Genomic DNA, 18080 nt, shown 5'->3' with positions numbered 1-18080 from the left:
GAAATCTGGTTGGAAATCTGGTTAAGAGAGAGATCCGCCTCCCATTTTGAAATCGGAACAGAGACTGAATTATCTATTTTAGACACTAACCAGTAAAGTTTTGATAACAACTTTAGAGTGCTATGGTTCAATAATTCTATTATCCTGGCGTGAAGTTGTAGGTCTAATTGGTTAATTTTATATGTTTTATTTATTATGACCTTAAGTTGTTGGTATTCTAAACATTTATTACTGCTAATTCCATATTGAACAATAAGTGTATTAAAAGGTACAAACTGTCCTCCTATGATTACATGCTGTAGATACCGTATTCCTTGGTCTCTCCATTGAGCAAAGTTCACCATCCTTTTATCATTTTTCAGGATTTCTGGGTTGTTCCATATGGGTGTACGGTCACATGGAAAAAGTGAAATTTTAGCTACTTTAAGAAATTCCCACCAGGCTGTCAGAGTTGTAGCTAATATTAATGCTTTTGAAACATTTATGATGTTTAATGCTTTGACTAATAAATGGTAACTCTGAGATTTCCAGATCATTGCAAAACACTTACTCTGAGTCCAGCCATTGACTATCTAAAGGATGATTTTTCGACCATTTTACAATATACTGTAATTTATTGGCTATGAAGTAATACTGGAAGTTAGGTAACTCTAAACCTCCACATTCTTTGGATATTTGCAAAGTCTTTAAACTAATACGTGGTGTTTTATTCTTCCACAGAAGTGTGACAAGAACAAGCAGTAGATTGGTTGGTTGGAGAACTCCTCCTTTATTTCATGGGTATTAAAAGGCATCTAAGTGAAAGAGAGAGGACAAATCTAAGAGACATTTGAGAGACCGATTTGTTTCTTTAACTGTAAGAATTCTGCCTTTTCATTTCTAAAAAACAATATTTTGCAATATCTCTTATTATTTTTACTTTTATAGTGCTTTTTTTTCTTTTTTGAATATTCTTCCTAAAAAAAGAGCCAATGAAATAACTATACGATTTCTTCTCTTTTATTTCATGCGCTTGCTGTTCCAGTTGTCCTGAGTTCAGACTTCAGGTAAGCACTCCCTTTGTAAATGTTGCACTTTTAACATTTTAGATGAAGATAGTTCATGTTTGGAGTTACAACATTAAAACTTCTGTACTGAAACAAACCATGAAAGGATTTATCGCCAACCGTACCATTGGAAGTGGCTGCACTTTTTGTCACGACTGCAAATGTCTTTCAAAATTAGCCTTGAAAGTTTCAAAACAGTTTTTTTATGCAACAGTGTGGTATTCATGACATTTTCCCAACTACCTTGCCATATGTTGTATATTTTACATGCAAATTTAGCAACAAAAAAATGTAGTTCCAACATCAATTTAATCAATAATTCAATTTAAACCTTTTAACTTAAATGTGAGGTTTAGATCATCCATAAATCATTATGTGTTTTGTTTATAATCATATGTGACTGTCTCCAACCTTTTGGTGAATATATTCTATTCTATTCTATCACTGATGATTATTATGATTTTTTTTATCAATTTATAATTATTATTAATTTTCTGGGTCAGTGGTCTTTCTCATTTGGAGAGCTGAACCCGATTATAATTAACATTTTCTTATTTTAATTACACAGCAACACTGAACCAAGCATTGCCCATCCACTAAGAAGAATATACGCAGGGTTGTGTCAGAAAAAGCGTCCAATGTTAAAATCTACACCAAATTGATATGGGGAACAATCTGCTTTTGTTTACCACAACAAGCACTAAAGACAAAAGACCTGCTTCCTGCCAGCTTCCTTTTTCCTTAATCATGATGATAAAAGCCCAATAAAGTTCATGAAACAGCTTCTGAGTTGACTGCCCAACGAATGTTGAGAAATTAAGTTTGACAAGTAAAAAGAGAGCTTTTAAACTGTTGGTCCAATTTGGAAATAATTGCCCTCAATCTTCAGGAGACAAGGGAAAAGAGAAATAAAAGGGAAAGAGAAATGTACATTTTCCCAGGATGCCATTAAGTACTGGGATGTCCTGTGAGGTCATTTTGTGGAGGCCAGTTGATAAGTAATGTATTTTTCTCTTTTTGTTGTTTTTTGTCCTAAATACCTCAAGAAAAAAGAAAAAAAAAAGCCTTTTGAAGCAACTTAGGAAGGACTTCTGTTTTCTTAAGATATCTTGAAAAAAACGTATTAATTCAAAGTCGGTAAAATCATCATTTTCACGCTACTCCAACCATGCAGGAGGCTGGACGAGCAGGGGTCCGTTTCACAAAGCAGGTTTAGTGAAAACTCTGAGTCTGTTAACCCTGAAATGAGGGAAACTCTGAGTTTTCCGTTTCACAAAGGGAGGTAACTCAAACCAGAGAAAGAGGAGTAACTCTAGCCTGTTTCACAAAGAGAGGTAACTTAAGCTCTCGGTCAGTTACCGTAGTAACAGACGCTCTGAACCTAACCTGGTCGGGACCAGGTTTATTTCAGCGAACCTGGAGTTTCTCTCTGTCTCCTCCCTCAGTGGCGTCAATTCAGCCAATGGGTCTTTACGCAATACGCATCCGTTTTCTGCACCACGGACAGCAAGCGGCAGAGTTAGAGAGCGGAAAAAGCGTATCTGACAAACGCAATTTAACTCGTTCACTTTATTCACTATGTCAGTGCAACAATATCACAGGGACATCAGATTTTAAATTCAAACAGTTAAAGTCCAAATGCAAAAAGGAGAGGGGGAGTAAAAAAAAAGTCAAATATTTCCCTTAAACAGATGTATAAGAGGATTTATATCTTACTTTGAGATGAACTTGCATAATTAATCCATCAGTGGCTAACAGCCTCGTTAATATCTTCTGGACTCATCACTTGCCTTCTTTCTTTTTTTTTATTGCGTGGTTGTCTGCTTCCTTTTCATTTTTGTAAGTTAACACTGCAGAGCGCACTAAAAACCAGATTGATAGAGACCACTGTCGTCAGGGACGCTGGGACATTTCAACATATGAGGGGGGTACAAGTGTTGGGAAAGATAATACCTACTGAAATCCATCATGTTGTTCTGATATGCATTTGTAGTTATTTTATATGTATGAATTAATAGAATAAATCAATACAAATAGATACAGAGTAATTCCATAAATGTATTTAAAAAAAAAAACATTTACATTTTCCCCTGAAGCCGAGGTGTGGCAGCTGCCGTACCCAATTGACGGCCCTGATCTAAATGACAATAAAATTTCATTTTTTTTTTCCAAAATATGCTCTCATACTCGCCATATGCACGTATTAACACTTCTAACTCCAGTGGCGTGAAGTATGTGGATCTTGAGATGCAAACTAAAGTTTCCTCAAAGGGATTTTGTAAATTGAAAAGATAAATAAAGTTAAAAAGAAAAAAAAGAAAATGTATGTCGCTCTTTGTGTCGCCGGTTGCCATGGTGAATCCTTGTATCAGCGCTCTACTGATGATGGCTTTTTATTTCCCTCACGCTCGCGCTTAACTCCCGGTGAAACTACTTAGAGTTGAGTAAATTACCTCAAATCCGCTGTTCTGGAACCGAAAACTCAGAGTTTCCGATCTCAGAGTAGATCAAGAGTTCAGGATTAGACTCAGTGTTTGTTGAACCTGCTTTGTAAAACGGACCCCAGGGGCCTGTACTACGAAGCAAGTTCAACATATCCAGGATATCTTCTCCTTATCCAGATTCACTAAGCGGGACAATTGCAATCACGCTAAGCGGTCACACGACGGTGGTTATCAACTCGGTATATCAACCCAGGTTTCTCCACTCTGGATATGAGCGCGTGCACATAAAAGGGGCAGTGTTTTCAGCGCATGACCAATCGCAAGCATGGAGAAGTCCGCTGTCAGAGCCGCTTATTTCAGTAGCGAAGAGCAAACAATAATTTTACGGAAATATGATGAGTATAGGCATATAATACAGGCAAAAAGCAACACAGTTGCAGCTGCAAAATGCAGGAAAGACAGCTGGCAAAAGATCGCTGACTGTATAAATGCGTAAATTCATAGGGATATAAACATATATTTGAATATTCTGGGAATCTTAATCTTAAACTGTAAACCATGATCAGCAATATTAAAATAATAAAAGGCTTGCAATATTTCAGTTGATTTGTAATGAATCCAGAATGTATGACATTTTTTTTGTTTTTGTGTTTGCATTACAGAAAATCACAATATTCTAATTTTCTGAGACAGTCTGTATATATTGGTTCTATAACTATTGTTGTTGACCGATAACTTGTGCTGATGCTGTACCAAAGAATTGGGTTTTTTTATTTATTTTATTTAATTTTTTATTTTTTCAGGAGGGGGGTATTTAGTATTTTAAAGTGACTTCTCAGAATGGGACGAAATTGAAAATCCCTTTTTTGCTATCCCCTTACAAATGCATCTTCTTTTTCATTTCTTCTTGATTTATTTATTTAATTGGTATTAGTTTTGGATTGACTGTACATCGGATTTTGGGTGATGATTTGTTTTATTTATTCATTGATTGATTTATTTTTTATTTTCTCCTCCACCTCTTTTTTCTTTTTTTCCTTTTTTTTTGGATCGTTCATACAGGTACTCATCAGGGAAAGCAAAGGGGTTTTGGTGGTCCCTGAATACGCGTTCTCTTCGGAGGGATCCTCTCACGATCCGCGCACCAAGCTCCACTTCACCAAGCTTCTCTTCGAAAGGGCATGTCATTTTCCAAGAGAGCTGATTGGTCAGTGGGCGGTGCTTTTATACCCGGCGATCTGTATCTGGAACATAACCTGCTCCGGAGCAGGTTAGCGGTTCAGCATAAGTTACCATGGCGATGTGCCCCGATAAGAAGTGAACCACCGTCGTAGTCCTGAAAACCCAGGGTTAAACCTGAAGTTACCTCGCTAACCCCAAATCCCGCTTCGTAGTACAGGCCCCAGGAGTTTCAAACAAGTGCTTTAATAAACAAAAAGCTCCTGACAGACAGCACTCAACTCAAAATACCTCCACGGCAGGAAAAAGCAGGAAAAAACAGGGGCAAACAGATAAAGATATGAGTAGTAACAAGAAGAAATCCAGCTTTAAAGGTACCTAAAAAATTTAATTAAACTACAAATGAGAAAAAAAAATAAAAATAAATAATAATAATAATAATAATTGCCTAACTAAGGAAACTAGCAGATTGAATCAAAGCTTTCTTTTGATACAATCACTCTACCTGTGCAAACAGCAGGCAAATGTCGAAAGAAAAACTCTCCTCTGAGAGGAAGAAACCAGACCATAAATTGCATAAAACAATGGTCGAAGCATAAGTTCATTTGACCCATTAGTTTCCTAAAACCGGTTTTACAACCCGTTTTTCTTCATACCAGTTGCAGCCAGAGATATAGACACAGATGCCTCATTCGAGCTTGTCACGCACGTCAACACGAGCGCTGTCTTGGGCTGGGGTTTCTAACAGCAGACCGGTTCTCGGCTGCAGGCATGTGTAGCAGCACTCAGGAGGAGAGATTTTGTTCAATCATTTGCAGCTTTCATTTCAAACCAGAGGACTTTGACAGAAATTAACATTCAACTCGATTAAAGGAAGGAGTCATGCCATCAATTTTGAATTTTCTTGACCATCATTGTAAAGTTTCTCAATCAATCAAATTTCTCACATAATCATAATATTTCTAACATTATTTAGTGGACACTGACACAATGCAGTGCCCACTAAATAATAATAAAATAAACTATTAGAAATGGTTCCTTTTGAATTAACCCTCATATAAACATTTAAAATTTAGTTATTGATTAATGTCCCCCTTCTTAATGTTAAAATGCACAATTCTATTAAGAGAGAAGACGTTTTTTAGACAATATCACACGATTGACTTATCCTAAAATACCAGAATAAAATAGAATATTTATTACTCCACACTCTGCAAATGCAGAGTAACAGAACTGTAATGTGACCGCGCAATGATTGGCAGCACTCAAAATCTGACCAATCAGAGGAGTGCAGGTGCAGACAGGCTCTTGTAGAGCTACAGAAGGTGAGATTCTAGAATGTCATCCAAAAGACATCACAAATAAGGAGCGGGCAACAGAGAGAGAAAAAAAGAAAAAGAAAACATAAGGAAACTCATGCTTCACTTGAAAGTGGGTATGTTGTTGAAATAAATCTTTGCACCACAAACACTTGAGCTGCTTCTCATCAGATAGTAATCTATGTCTCCGGTCTCTGTCTGGACTGGAGAATTTTGTTTTTCCAGCGGCCCTGATGATTGAATTGATTGAATGCCTTGTTGATTATACAGTGGATATTGCACATTAGGTACTGCACATTATTAAATAAATATATGTATTTTTTAAGTCATAAAGGTTGCCAAGGTAAATGGCATGTTGCTATACGGTTATTATGTACCTATGATACATTTGGGATGGGGCTCCAAATAATTTGTTGAGGGCCCCAAATTTAGTCAGGGTATACAGGGTCATGATATACAGGGTCAGGGCACTGTATATCTATGAATTCTGGATGCATGGCGATTACAGATGAAGAAGTGATAACAGATAGCCATTGGCTGAGCAGACTGTCAATCAATCATATTATAAATGCTTTAATAATTTATAGTCATTCTCCAGGTGTAGTAAAAAAAAGATTCACCCTCTCAGAGTTTCAATATGTGTGAACTCAAATAATTAAGACTAAAATGTTTTTCAAACCAGGTTGTGAATATTTTTCTGTTCTAAAGTTGGAAATATTACCATAAGGGTCAATGGAGATGAACCCACTTTTGAAGCCAGCCTTAGTTCTGCATGAGCCTCAACCCAGAAATTACATGGCTGGTGCTTGGTCAGGCCCAATGTAAACAGAACTGATTCAATTCAATTCAATTCAATTTTATTTATATAGCGTCTAATACAACAGAGTTGTCTCTAGACGCTTTCCAGAGACCCATACCCAGAACATGAACCCCCGAGCAGTTATTACATAAACAATTGCAGGTAAAAACTCCCCTAGTGGGAGAAAAACCTTAAGCCAAACAGTGGCAAGGAAAAACTCCCCTTTAGGAGGGAAGAAACCTTGAGCAGGACCAGGCTCATAAGGGGGGACCCTCCTGCCGAGGGCCAGACTGGTGGGTCAGGGATGGCAACAGCACAGCAGGCAGGTGGAAGCAGCAACGGGATGACCGTAGCTCCGGCCCAATCAGCAAGTCCCAGGTTGGGGTGCAGGGTCAGGGAAAGACTTGTGCTCCGTAATGCAAGCTACAAGCCACCCACGACCACCTGCAGGTTCCGGTGTCCGGCAAAGGATGCTGCAACATGGACAAAAGAGAAAAAAGGGAGGAGAAGGGGGGGGGCAGCACAAGAAACTACAGGAGCGACTCTGACACACTAAACTGATGCAGGGAGATGGGTTGTGGGTGGTATTTATTGATGACTAGGACGAGGTCTGTAAGCTTTTTATCCTCAGAGCCGTGGATGCTATTAATCAGAACAATTACAGTACCATATTCTAGTAACTGGCTACTAAAATGACAGACTGTGACTTTGTAAGAAATAAAACTCGGGTCATTCACAAATTGAGAGACTTACGGAGACGTTTTTTGGAGTCAACAAAAGAAACAGCAGGAGGTGGAGAGGAATACTGCCGTTTATATTTGTGCAACATGATTTGGGGGAAGTCCTACCAAATCTTGTTGTTATTCATGACGGCTATGCTGCACGCTCCATCTCCTGCATCCAGCCAGCTCTTCTGATGTTGGTGGAGCCAGTGAGGCCAAACCAAAGGCTATTTCTCAATTCCCACAAACACAAGTCTGGACTTGTGGTCTGTTCAGCTGGGGAAAGAGGATGTTGAGCTTGGGTTGGGTTTATTAGCTTAAGTTTGTTTGTTTATTTTATCGTTCATCTATTGCTGCATCCATGTTGCTGTATCAGGTTGACGTGTTCTTCCACAAAAGAAAAAAAAGCCCTTACTCATTTCACAGTTGAATGACCAGAGCGCACATGTGAAGTTAGCTTCACATTGGTGCGTGTCTGTGGGTTTTACTTTCGTCTCTATTCCTCTCATTCTCTCTTACTAACCACAGCACACACACGCACACTCTTATCTTGGCCATAAAGCCTCCGAGTTCTTTTGTTCTCACTGGATGAGACAAAATCTTGTCTGCCATTTTGAATCACGCAAAACTCAGTCACCACGTGAAGTCAGCCATCACCTTTTGCCACAACATGTGAATGAACAGCCATCATGACACACACACACACACACACACACACACACACACACACACACACACACACACACACACACACACACACACACACACACACACACACGCGCGTTGCATGTGCATGTTCGTCAAACTGTATTGTGGGGCTTGAGGCACGAAGTTTTGAAGGGGGCGCTTTTGAGCCATTCGCTTCGCCCATTAATGCAAACTTTCAAATTAAAATTTTTCGCCAGACTTGGCTTGCGTTCAAAATTTGATGACTTTTTGGGCACATTTAGGGGGGCAAAAAGGCTCTCATTTTGTCAAAAACAAAAACAAAAAACAAATTAAAGCTGCAAGCAGCGATGAACCTCGCACCCTTGCGCACGTTCAGGCGTGCTGCAGTGGAAGCTTGTATGACTTGCACGTAGATGTCTTCAGGCCTGGACATTTAGCAGATGACACCACCCAGGAGTCTTTATGTCAAACCCTTCAAAAGTTATTGCAGAAAATAGGAACTATCACATATCGACCAATCAGAAGAAGGGGCGGGGCTAATTTGCACCAATTATGTGCAAGGACTCAAAACCGAGTCCGATGACACCACCCACGACTCTCTATGTCATACCATTAAACGTTATAGCAGAAAGTAGAAACTATCAAATATGGGCCAATCAGATGAAGGGGGGGCGCGCTTTTTGGCGTCTATCGCATAAATTGCGCCAAAATTACACGATTAATTCAAAATGGCCGACTTCCTGTTCGGTTTCGGCCATGGTGCCAAGAGACTTTTCTTTAAGTTGCGACATGATACAGGTGTGTACCGATTTTCGTGCATGTATGTCAAATCGTTTTGTGGGGCTTGAGGCACAAAGTTTTCTAGGGGGCGCTGTTGAGCCATTAGGCCACGCCCATTAATACAAACCATTAAATATAAAAATTTTCACCAGGCCTGTCTGGCGTGCAAAATTTGGTGACTTTTGTGGCACGTTAAGGGGAGCAAAAAGGCCCTCCTTTTGTCAGAAAAATTAAAATAACGAGAAAAACGAGGAAAGCTAATTCTACAGATACAATAGGGCCTTCGCACTGTAAGTGCTCGGGCCCTAAAAAAAAACCATCCCCAACATGGCCGTAACTCTTGGTACCTGTGTATATTTTCCCATCACAATATCTGCAAAGTAGTCAGAGAGGAATGAAACTACAGCTGCTTTGTGGTCAAAAGAACTTGATAGGGCTCAACAGAGAAAGATAAAACATTTTGTTGTAGCCGATTTAGAGTTGTGCTGTGTGTATTTATGTGTGCGTGTGGGTGGAGGTTGTCATTGTATCACCTGCGCACCAGTGGGCATAGGAGATAATTGGCAATCAGAGGTTAGGTAAGGGAGACACAGGTGATCATGTGCAGGGGAATTAGGAGCTGGGAAGCCACACAGTTTTTCAACCGTGCATGGAGTGTGTGTGTCCGCATGGTTTGTTCTGTTGCCAGTAGCCTAATGTGTTGTTTTGATAATACACAAGCTCGTTTTTTAACCTGTCATTCAGCACCCGGGTTTTGGAGGTGTTGTTTTTTGAAGCTTTGCACATGTAAAATAAAGTGTTGAACGCAGCTCCCTGTCGGACCACTTTTTTTGGAACCAGCATGCTGGAAATGTCTTCAAATTCCCTCACATGGCATTTTTTGTTGTTAGATTGCAATTACACATTTCTTTAGAAAGTAATAACTTGTTTATCTCTCTCTTCACTCTTCATGCAGAGGTAAATATGCAAAGGAATAATCCCTGGATATCTGCAGCGGTGGAAAAACTGAGGAATAACCCTTTTGTGATTAATACAGTTTTGGTGGTGATCCTAATTGCCTTGGAGAAGTTGGTCGAGGTGGAGTTTGTATGTGCGTGTGATCCTAAATGGAATGAAGTGAATGTTTCTCTTTTTTTTGTTAGTCCTGCCATTGTGTCCTTTGTGCTGAGCCTGAGTATTCAAAGACCAAGGTCATGTCAAGCCATTTGTTCGAGCTTTTATCCAGCTATTTCATGGATAATCCTGCTGCTTCTTGATGGTCGGTACCTTGCCTGTGCAAATACAAGCTGGTCAGGCACATATGGATTAATGAATGGTGCCGGTCGTCAGAGATGGTGTAACAACTCAACTTTAGGTCTCGATTCAATGCTCAAGACACAGGAGTGGTATTCAATCTCTCAGGTAAGGAATAATATTATGTATATAATGTTCTGCACTTAATAATCGGTTGCCTGTTTGACATTGTTTGTAACAAACTTAATTTCACATTGTTATGTGTTATATTTTTTGTTGTATTTTTTATTTAGCTCATTGGAATTGGGATTGCAGGAGCAATCGCTTTTGTTTATGGACTCATTGAGTGTTTCTGTAAAAATAAAATCGAAAAACTCCAAACGAAGTGCTGGAATAAACGTCCTGGATGTTGCTGCAACGATGAAGAACAGGCATTTGCTAAAAGGTATACATTTCAACCCAAGGAGAAAGATGAACCAAAGTTGAATAAGTAAATATTTGTTTCACCCAAAAAGGGAGTATTTTTATAGGGAGGGAGCCCGGCACAAAGACAAAGTACCTGGACATGTCATTATCATATGAAAGTTGACACCAAGAGAAATCCTGTTTTATACCCAGATTGACTGTCAGCATGATTGAAACACGTATGGGTGATGCATATATGTAAGGAAGCGATCATTTCCCTATCCAGTTCAATTCAATTTTATTAATATAGCATCTATTGCAATACAAGATGTCTTAAGCCTCTTTCCTGAGACACAGAACATGACCCCCGAGCAATAATTACATAAATAGGGCAGGTAAAAACTCCCCTACCAGGAGAAAAACCTAAAGCCAAACAGTGGCAAGAAAAACTCCTGTTTAAGATGGAGGAAACCCTGAGCAGGACCTGGATCATAAGGGGGGACCCTCCTGCCAAAGACCAGCTGGGAAGAGCAGGAAGAGGGAAATAGGGAAGAGAGGATGAAGAACAGAGAGCACAAAAGGCACAGATATATTGATAATGGTACAAAATGCAAGATATATTAGTATTACTTATTCGTTAGCTGGATAACTAAATGGTGTCAATTACATAAAGAAGAAATGTCACCACCTTTTAACAATGCACATGAAATAAAACAACACTGCTTAACTTTTTCACTCCAATAACATGTTACAACATCAACCTCTGCCTGTGTACAAGAAGCCACCTGGCTCATTATTTCTGGTGCTTTCTTCTTAGGAACGATGGTGCTGAAAACAACGAGGACCAGGACAGAAACCATGAAATGAATTCGGTCTCCAGTCAACACCGTGGTGGATATGGGGCACTCCAGAATGCATAATCCTGAATGAGCCTTCCAATGATTACCTTCCACTTGCCTGCGCCATGATCAGCAATATTAAAATAATAAAAGGCTTGCAATATTTCAGTTGATTTTTAATGAATCCAGAATGTATGACATTTTTGTTTTTGTAATTGCAGTGGAGAAAATCACAATATTCAAATTTTCTGACACAGCCCTGTATATGTTGTTCATTGGCAATCGAGTTATGGTGCAGCTCAGGTGATATTTCGGAGTAATCCAAAAGTAATGTAACTAGTAATGTAACTAGTTACTTTCAGCAACCAGTAACTAAGTAGTGTAAGGGATTACTTTTTTTAAAAGTAACTAGTAATATGTAATGGATTACCTTTTTCGAATAACTACCCCAACACTGGTCACAAGCATGGATGAGTGAGTAATCTGAGCAAATCCTGCAAATCAGTTCCACTGAAAGCTACTTCCAAAATCAGACTTCCATGCACCTTTTTTTTTTTTTTTTTTAATTGATTTTAAAATTTTGATGTTTGTTTTTAAAGCCATGGCACCCACTTATCTTTTTTGGTTTTAAGTACCACTGTACATACCTTTTTATTAACTGTTTTTACACATTGGTTTTAATGATCCCATTTATGTAGGCTATTTTTTAGGACCTTCATGTAAATCACTTTGTTAACCTTCTGGCTATTGTAAAGAGCTACGTATACAAATAAACCTGATTTGATTTTGCCTTGGTTGTTAAATCCATTCATCCACTTAGTCCATGGGCCAGAGCCCAAACTTTCACTGGTCAGTACCACTCAAGGTGACCAAACTTACTTATGATTTTTGAAAAGATCCATGTCTGTAGATGATATTCTGGTATGATAACCCTTCCTGAGTGGCAGCTGGATCATAGTTATCAGCTCATGAAGTTACCCACCCCCTTCAGAAAATTACATTTTAGATGCTGGTGCATATCCTGGTTTAGACTCATGTACAGGATATCTGTCAATGTTTCACAATATTGTCTTTGGTATCATTTTAAAGGGGACCTTTGAAGCATTCATTGAAGCTAAGATGTGAATCTTTCTGACCAACATAGTGGTCACTGTAGCTCTTTAAACTATATACAACACACATTTTTACACCATTTTCGCCTAAATGATATAGTATATTTTATCCCTGTGTCACCTAGGAACAACAGAGACACAAAATACAAAAACTGGAATACTCACAGGACCATAAGGATTCAGGAAATGTATAATATACCCCCTACTATATCATTGTTACAGGTCATTGTGAGCCTTAAACGGATCAAAAGGATCAAGAGAGATGAAGCAGATGTCCAGTCTCTCATTGACCTTATGGAGAGCAAGTGGTTCAATCCTATGTCTCCTGATGAGAACTATCTGGTTAGCCTGTCCACTGGCTCCATAGCTCCACCTGATGTGACCAGGGATCTCCTGAGAGCCCATGAGATAGGATAACAGGCCTACAAGGCATTCAAGCAAACAAGGTTAGATGAGGACACACCATCTTTGAAATTCTATGACAAGATGACCAAGCAAAGTCTGAAGACATTCTCCACCGTCAGCACAAAAAAAAGCTGAAGGAAAGAAAGGACAGGATGTGGTGCTGTAGGCACTGGGCCCACTGCCATGGGCACTTGCAAATGCTGATGGGGCTGATTACAAAAAGTAAGTTTGGTCACCTTGAGTGGCACTGATATCTGGTCTGGCCCATGGACTAACTAGTGGGAGGAGTGCGTCCAAATTTCACTTCTGGGTTTTGACATCAGTTTCAGACACCGGTGGTGGTGGAAATGCACCACTAAATTGTCTGCAACTGCTTAAGTTCCTTGTCCTGCAGTTTCCGGTGGTAATGCTTCATTTCCTGCATCAAGGAATGGATCCTCAAGGGGAAAAAGGGCCCCATGAGTCTGCATATCTTCGGCATCAAGCATATTTGGGCCTTAAGTCTTTCAAATGTATCTGATCTGGCTCTGGTTAATGTTATACCAAAGTATAAGTGACATCTGAAAACATCACATCTCCTTCACCTTCAACAGTGAGCGAGAAGTCATTCAAATTCATTTTAGTATTGCAGACTTTTCCCTTCAGGCAGTACAGAATCACAAAGGGCTTTGAATATATATTTTTTTAAATAGCAAAAAATGAAAAGAGAAAATAGAGATAATCTGTTCTGCTTTGTCAATATCTTATTGTGGTCTTTGGAGGAGGTCTAGCTTCAGAGGCAGGTAGTGTTAGGGTGAAAACTTCTGATGGCATCCATTTTCTTCATTTTATTTTGTTATTGTTCACTCTATTTTATATTTCATGTCAAATATTGTTTTTTGATCCTTCTTTCTTCCTTTCTTTTGATCCTTATTAACATAATTAACATTGTTTTATGGTTATTTTTCAAATTGTGTATCGATTCTTTATTCCTCATCTTCCTGCATTTATAAGTGTATTTGTTATATTCATTTTATATCACAAATTCAGCCACAAATCAGATAATACACACACACAAATGTTTTGAGTCGATTTTCTCTCCATATGAAAATTATTAAAACACGAATCTATCAATAAAAAAATTATCACAACTGAGAAAGTTCACTTCTTCAGTTCACAAGTGGCTCGATGTAAAAGTCCAACTGTTACACCAACTCGCCAGTAGGGGGAAACAATGCCTGGTCTGCTTTCAGAACTGCAGTTTCACATAGGATTAAACAAATAGTTCGGTAAAATATGTGATAAAATAGTTTTCCGCTATCACTGCAATACATTCGCAACATGTTTCATTCATTCCTTTAGCCTGCTGTTGCCATTTTACGCTCCCACATTTTACATCATTTGCATTCACGGGTTGATTACGTCAATAATGCATTGTGTGACTAATAGGGCTTGGTCGCCAAGTTGCATTCTGGGACGCGGCGGCCATGTTGGCAGCCTCGTCAGTGTAAACAAACAGCAGTGTGGTAGCAGTATAGTAGCACCAAGTGAACAGACGGAACGAAAAAAAAAAAAAGTTAAAATTCCGGAAAGGAACTGGAATTTACCGGGATACCTTAAACAAGGAAGCCAGGGACCGGTATATGGAGAAAATAATGATTATTAACGGTTTGGATCCATATGAAATCCCTACTAAAGAGGGGAGCTCCAACGGGGACTTACTGCCACATTTCTGCACAACCGATGTCTTCGGCTACCTTGTTTGCGGTGTGAGCGCTTCCACTTCGGAGCAGTTCCGTTGTTATAAGTCGTTGGAGTGTCATGTGCAGTTCACAAATGGATGGGTGCAGGAGCTTCAGATCATAAAGCCGGCAAACAGTGGGAACAAAAGTTAAACCATTAGCGATTTTTTTCCCCACGTCTGTTATGTGTGGAGCTGCTGCACCCCACAACCAGAGACGTTCTATAAACGAGACAGCCCACTACGGTTCGGTTTCCTGTATCTGTGTCACGTGACTGCCCCGCCCCTTTAGGACACCGGAAGTAGGTCCTGAGTCTATTGAGTCCTATGGGAAAAGTGAACGTGAGCACAGATTATTACCAATTCCTTCTCCCCATAGTAACCTAAGTAAATATGGGACCCATTTTTCAAAAGCCACAAACCTTCTGAACATTCTGACACCAAAATGGCAATTTTCAGACCGACAGATTAGGAGAAAATTAACTTTGTTTGAGACCTGTCTCTGTCTGAGCAACGCACTCTCGCGAGATTTGGCTCTCATCGTTTTCCCATCGGATAAAATTAAGTTTAAAACTAAAATAAAACTTCCTTCTTTGCTTAATAATACTGTTATTTTTATTATTTAAGTCTTTTTGGAAGAAAGTTGTAATGTATCTAGTGTTGTATGTTCCAAAACGATGTGGGGAGAGGGGCGACCACGCCCACTTAGGAGACCGGAAGTGTATACCATTGCATACCATTGGCAGTAACGGTAATGCGCTATCTTCTGTATAGAGGATCTTTGCCACAACACAGCAACGGGATACCATGGTTACAGAATAACAGAAAGTAACGATTACAAGTAAGACACAATGAAGAGGGAGCATGTCTGTACACAGTGCGCAGTGGTCCGAGCAGCTAAGATAGCTTCCAACATAGCGGCTCTGCCAAGTGATGACGTCAAGACGACCAAGCCCTACTGTGCCTCTATCAGCTTTAGAAACTGGAGAAGTTTGGTCGACATGATCCATCCTTGAAATTGAAAATCTAAAAGGTGAAATTGAAACAGAAACTAATTTCATCCATTTTTCTCTGTAAACTTTGACTTGGACATCATCAGAAGATGCATTTTGGTCGCTTTTCTGTGTTTTGCTCATATAGACTCAATGATGCAGTCTGCTCCATCAAATAAAGATGTTTTTTAATTTACTGTTTAAACCTAAAGTTTAATCCTACAGGGTGTGACATTAAACATTAAACTCCATATGTAACATTTAAGTAAAATAAAGACAAAAACACTTGGATCACGGAGAGAGTAACACACTCCATTTTAATTTGAAATCACTCTCTAAGATGCTGATTGGTCAGGTTGCCTGATGTCGAAGCATGTGACGCAACACGGGCGTTCGTGATTGGGTGGAAGAAATACTAGAAACTGGATAAATGTACGTAGAACCAGGTAAAACACTCGCTATCAGAAAGATTTAGAGTCGTGACTGACTAGATTTTCTCGTTGATCAGTGTCATGACCTCTGGAAAAACTTAAGTAAGTGCAATATATTGCAGTTTCATGATGTCGCACTGCAATTTTACTTTACAATATTCTAGCACAGACTAAAAAGCACTATAAACGTGCAATTATTACTATGCAGTAACAGGTCACACTATGATCATCATAACTAGTACATCTTGTCCTCTGCTACCATCAGTTCATGATCCCAACATGTCCCAAGGGAATGGTGCTCCTTCAGTTGCCAAATCCCTGCTGTAATGCAATATCTGCATTAGGGTTGCCAACCGTTCCCTGAAAAACGGAATCGTCCCGTATTTATAAACTAAAGTATTGAGCTGAAAAGGGACGCATTTTGTCCCGTATTACTGTGAGAGTCAAAAAATAGTCATAAAATGCCAATGGAAAATGGCATTGAGCTGTTGGGAAGTTATTTTTTCTGTTTTACTACAACTGTAGCCTACAGTAATGGCCTTTTAGGCACAAATATGTTTACACATTTTCTACAGACTTTCTGTTTGCACTTTTGTTATTGCACTAAAAAGGTGCACTATTACAGAATGGATGTTCTGCTTTCTTTCTATTGTTTTATATTAATTTATACTGTGGCAAGATGAAGCATGACTCCAGAGGCTGGTCAACAAGCCTTTATTCCAGACAACGGAATAACAACTGGCAACTGGCAACTGACAGCTGAAAACTGACAGAGAAGACGCGTAACTAAGCAAACAAAAATATCCCCGTGACCACGCCCCCTTCCCTACAATTCTGATGGGTGCAGGGTCTGTAATTGTGTCCGCCACACAGCCCCCCCCCCTGAACACCCAGAAGGTTGTCCTGGAAGGGCCCATCAGTCCCTCACTGGTGGCTAGCCGACCATAACGGCTGCACCGTCCTTCCTGTACATCAACAGGAGCATCACTGTGAGCAGGACGCTGAGGGGAAAAAACAACAGTGTTAGGTGATAAACTAGAAAGTCCATCCTTTGAAGAAACGACAGGATGTCTCAGAGGAGGACATCCACGACGGGAGACCTGGGCCGGGACCACAGCTTCATCCGCTACAGTGTGTGCAGGTTTCAGCCTATCTAGTGCAACGTGCTCTTTGCGGCCACCTAAGTCTAGCAAAAAGACCTTAGGGCCTCTCTCGAGGACTCTAAAGGGACCATCGTATGGAGGCTGTAGAGGAAAATGATGAGCATCATGCCGCAAGAAGACATTGAAGACCGACTTGAGCTCTGATGGGATGAATGTTCGCGGAAAACAGTGGTGAATGGGCCTTGGGGTAAAAAAACTATTCAATGCGAAGGACCGGTTGCTGGGTGAGTTTGCGGAGCCGAACTTTCAGGCAAAAATTCTCCTGGCACACAAAGCGACTGACCGAACACGAGCTCTGTGGGCAACGCATTCAAATCTTCCTTCGGGGTCGTGCGCAAACCGAGCATGACCCACGATAAGCGGTCCACCCAGTTACCATCCGAGAGCGCAGCACGCAGCGCTGCTTTGAGGGACCTGTGAAAACGTTCACAAAGGCCATTAGCTTGTGGGAGGTATGCAGTGGTACGAGGTCCACAAGGTCGATGTGGACATGGTCAAACCGACTGGCTGGAATCGGGAACGGTTCCAGGGGCGCCTTTGTGTGCTGGTGGACTTTAGCCCGCTGGCATGCTACACATGCGGCTGCCCAATCTTCAACCTCCCTGCGGAGGCCGGGCCAGACAAACTCAGCCCAAACCAGTTTCACCGACGCCCGAATGCCAGGGTGTGAGAGGGAGTGTACTGAGTCGAAAACCTGCCTGCGCCAGGAAACTGGGACCACCAGACGGGGCTGACCAGTGGAGATGTCGCAGAGAAGGGCTGGACCTCCGACCTCCACCGCCAAGTTCTCCCGTCTGAGACCGGTACCAGCGTAGTAGTAGT

At 40.3% G+C, this 18080-nt stretch overlaps 1 long non-coding RNA gene across 3 annotated transcripts; it reads left to right on the top strand.

The window, feature by feature from the left end:
* The first annotated feature begins 821 nt into the window (after window positions 1-821).
* Window positions 822-12208, top strand: LOC133443742 (uncharacterized). Of its 3 annotated transcripts, XR_009782687.1 has the most exons (6): window positions 823-856; window positions 1025-1046; window positions 4553-4697; window positions 9914-10359; window positions 10485-10636; window positions 11414-12208. It is a non-coding gene; the product is annotated as an uncharacterized LOC133443742 (long non-coding RNA). The 3 variants fall into 3 exon arrangements; XR_009782686.1 differs by lacking the exon at window positions 4553-4697 and having other exon boundaries at window positions 822-856; XR_009782685.1 differs by lacking the exons at window positions 823-856; window positions 4553-4697 and having other exon boundaries at window positions 909-1046.
* Window positions 12209-18080: the final 5872 nt, after the last annotated feature.

Source organism: Cololabis saira, chromosome 5 (assembly GCF_033807715.1).
Source record: "Cololabis saira isolate AMF1-May2022 chromosome 5, fColSai1.1, whole genome shotgun sequence".
Classification (NCBI taxonomy): Eukaryota; Metazoa; Chordata; class Actinopteri; order Beloniformes; family Belonidae; genus Cololabis; species Cololabis saira.
Note: the sequence above shows the minus strand (reverse complement) of the source record. Positions and strands in the feature narration are given on the sequence as shown.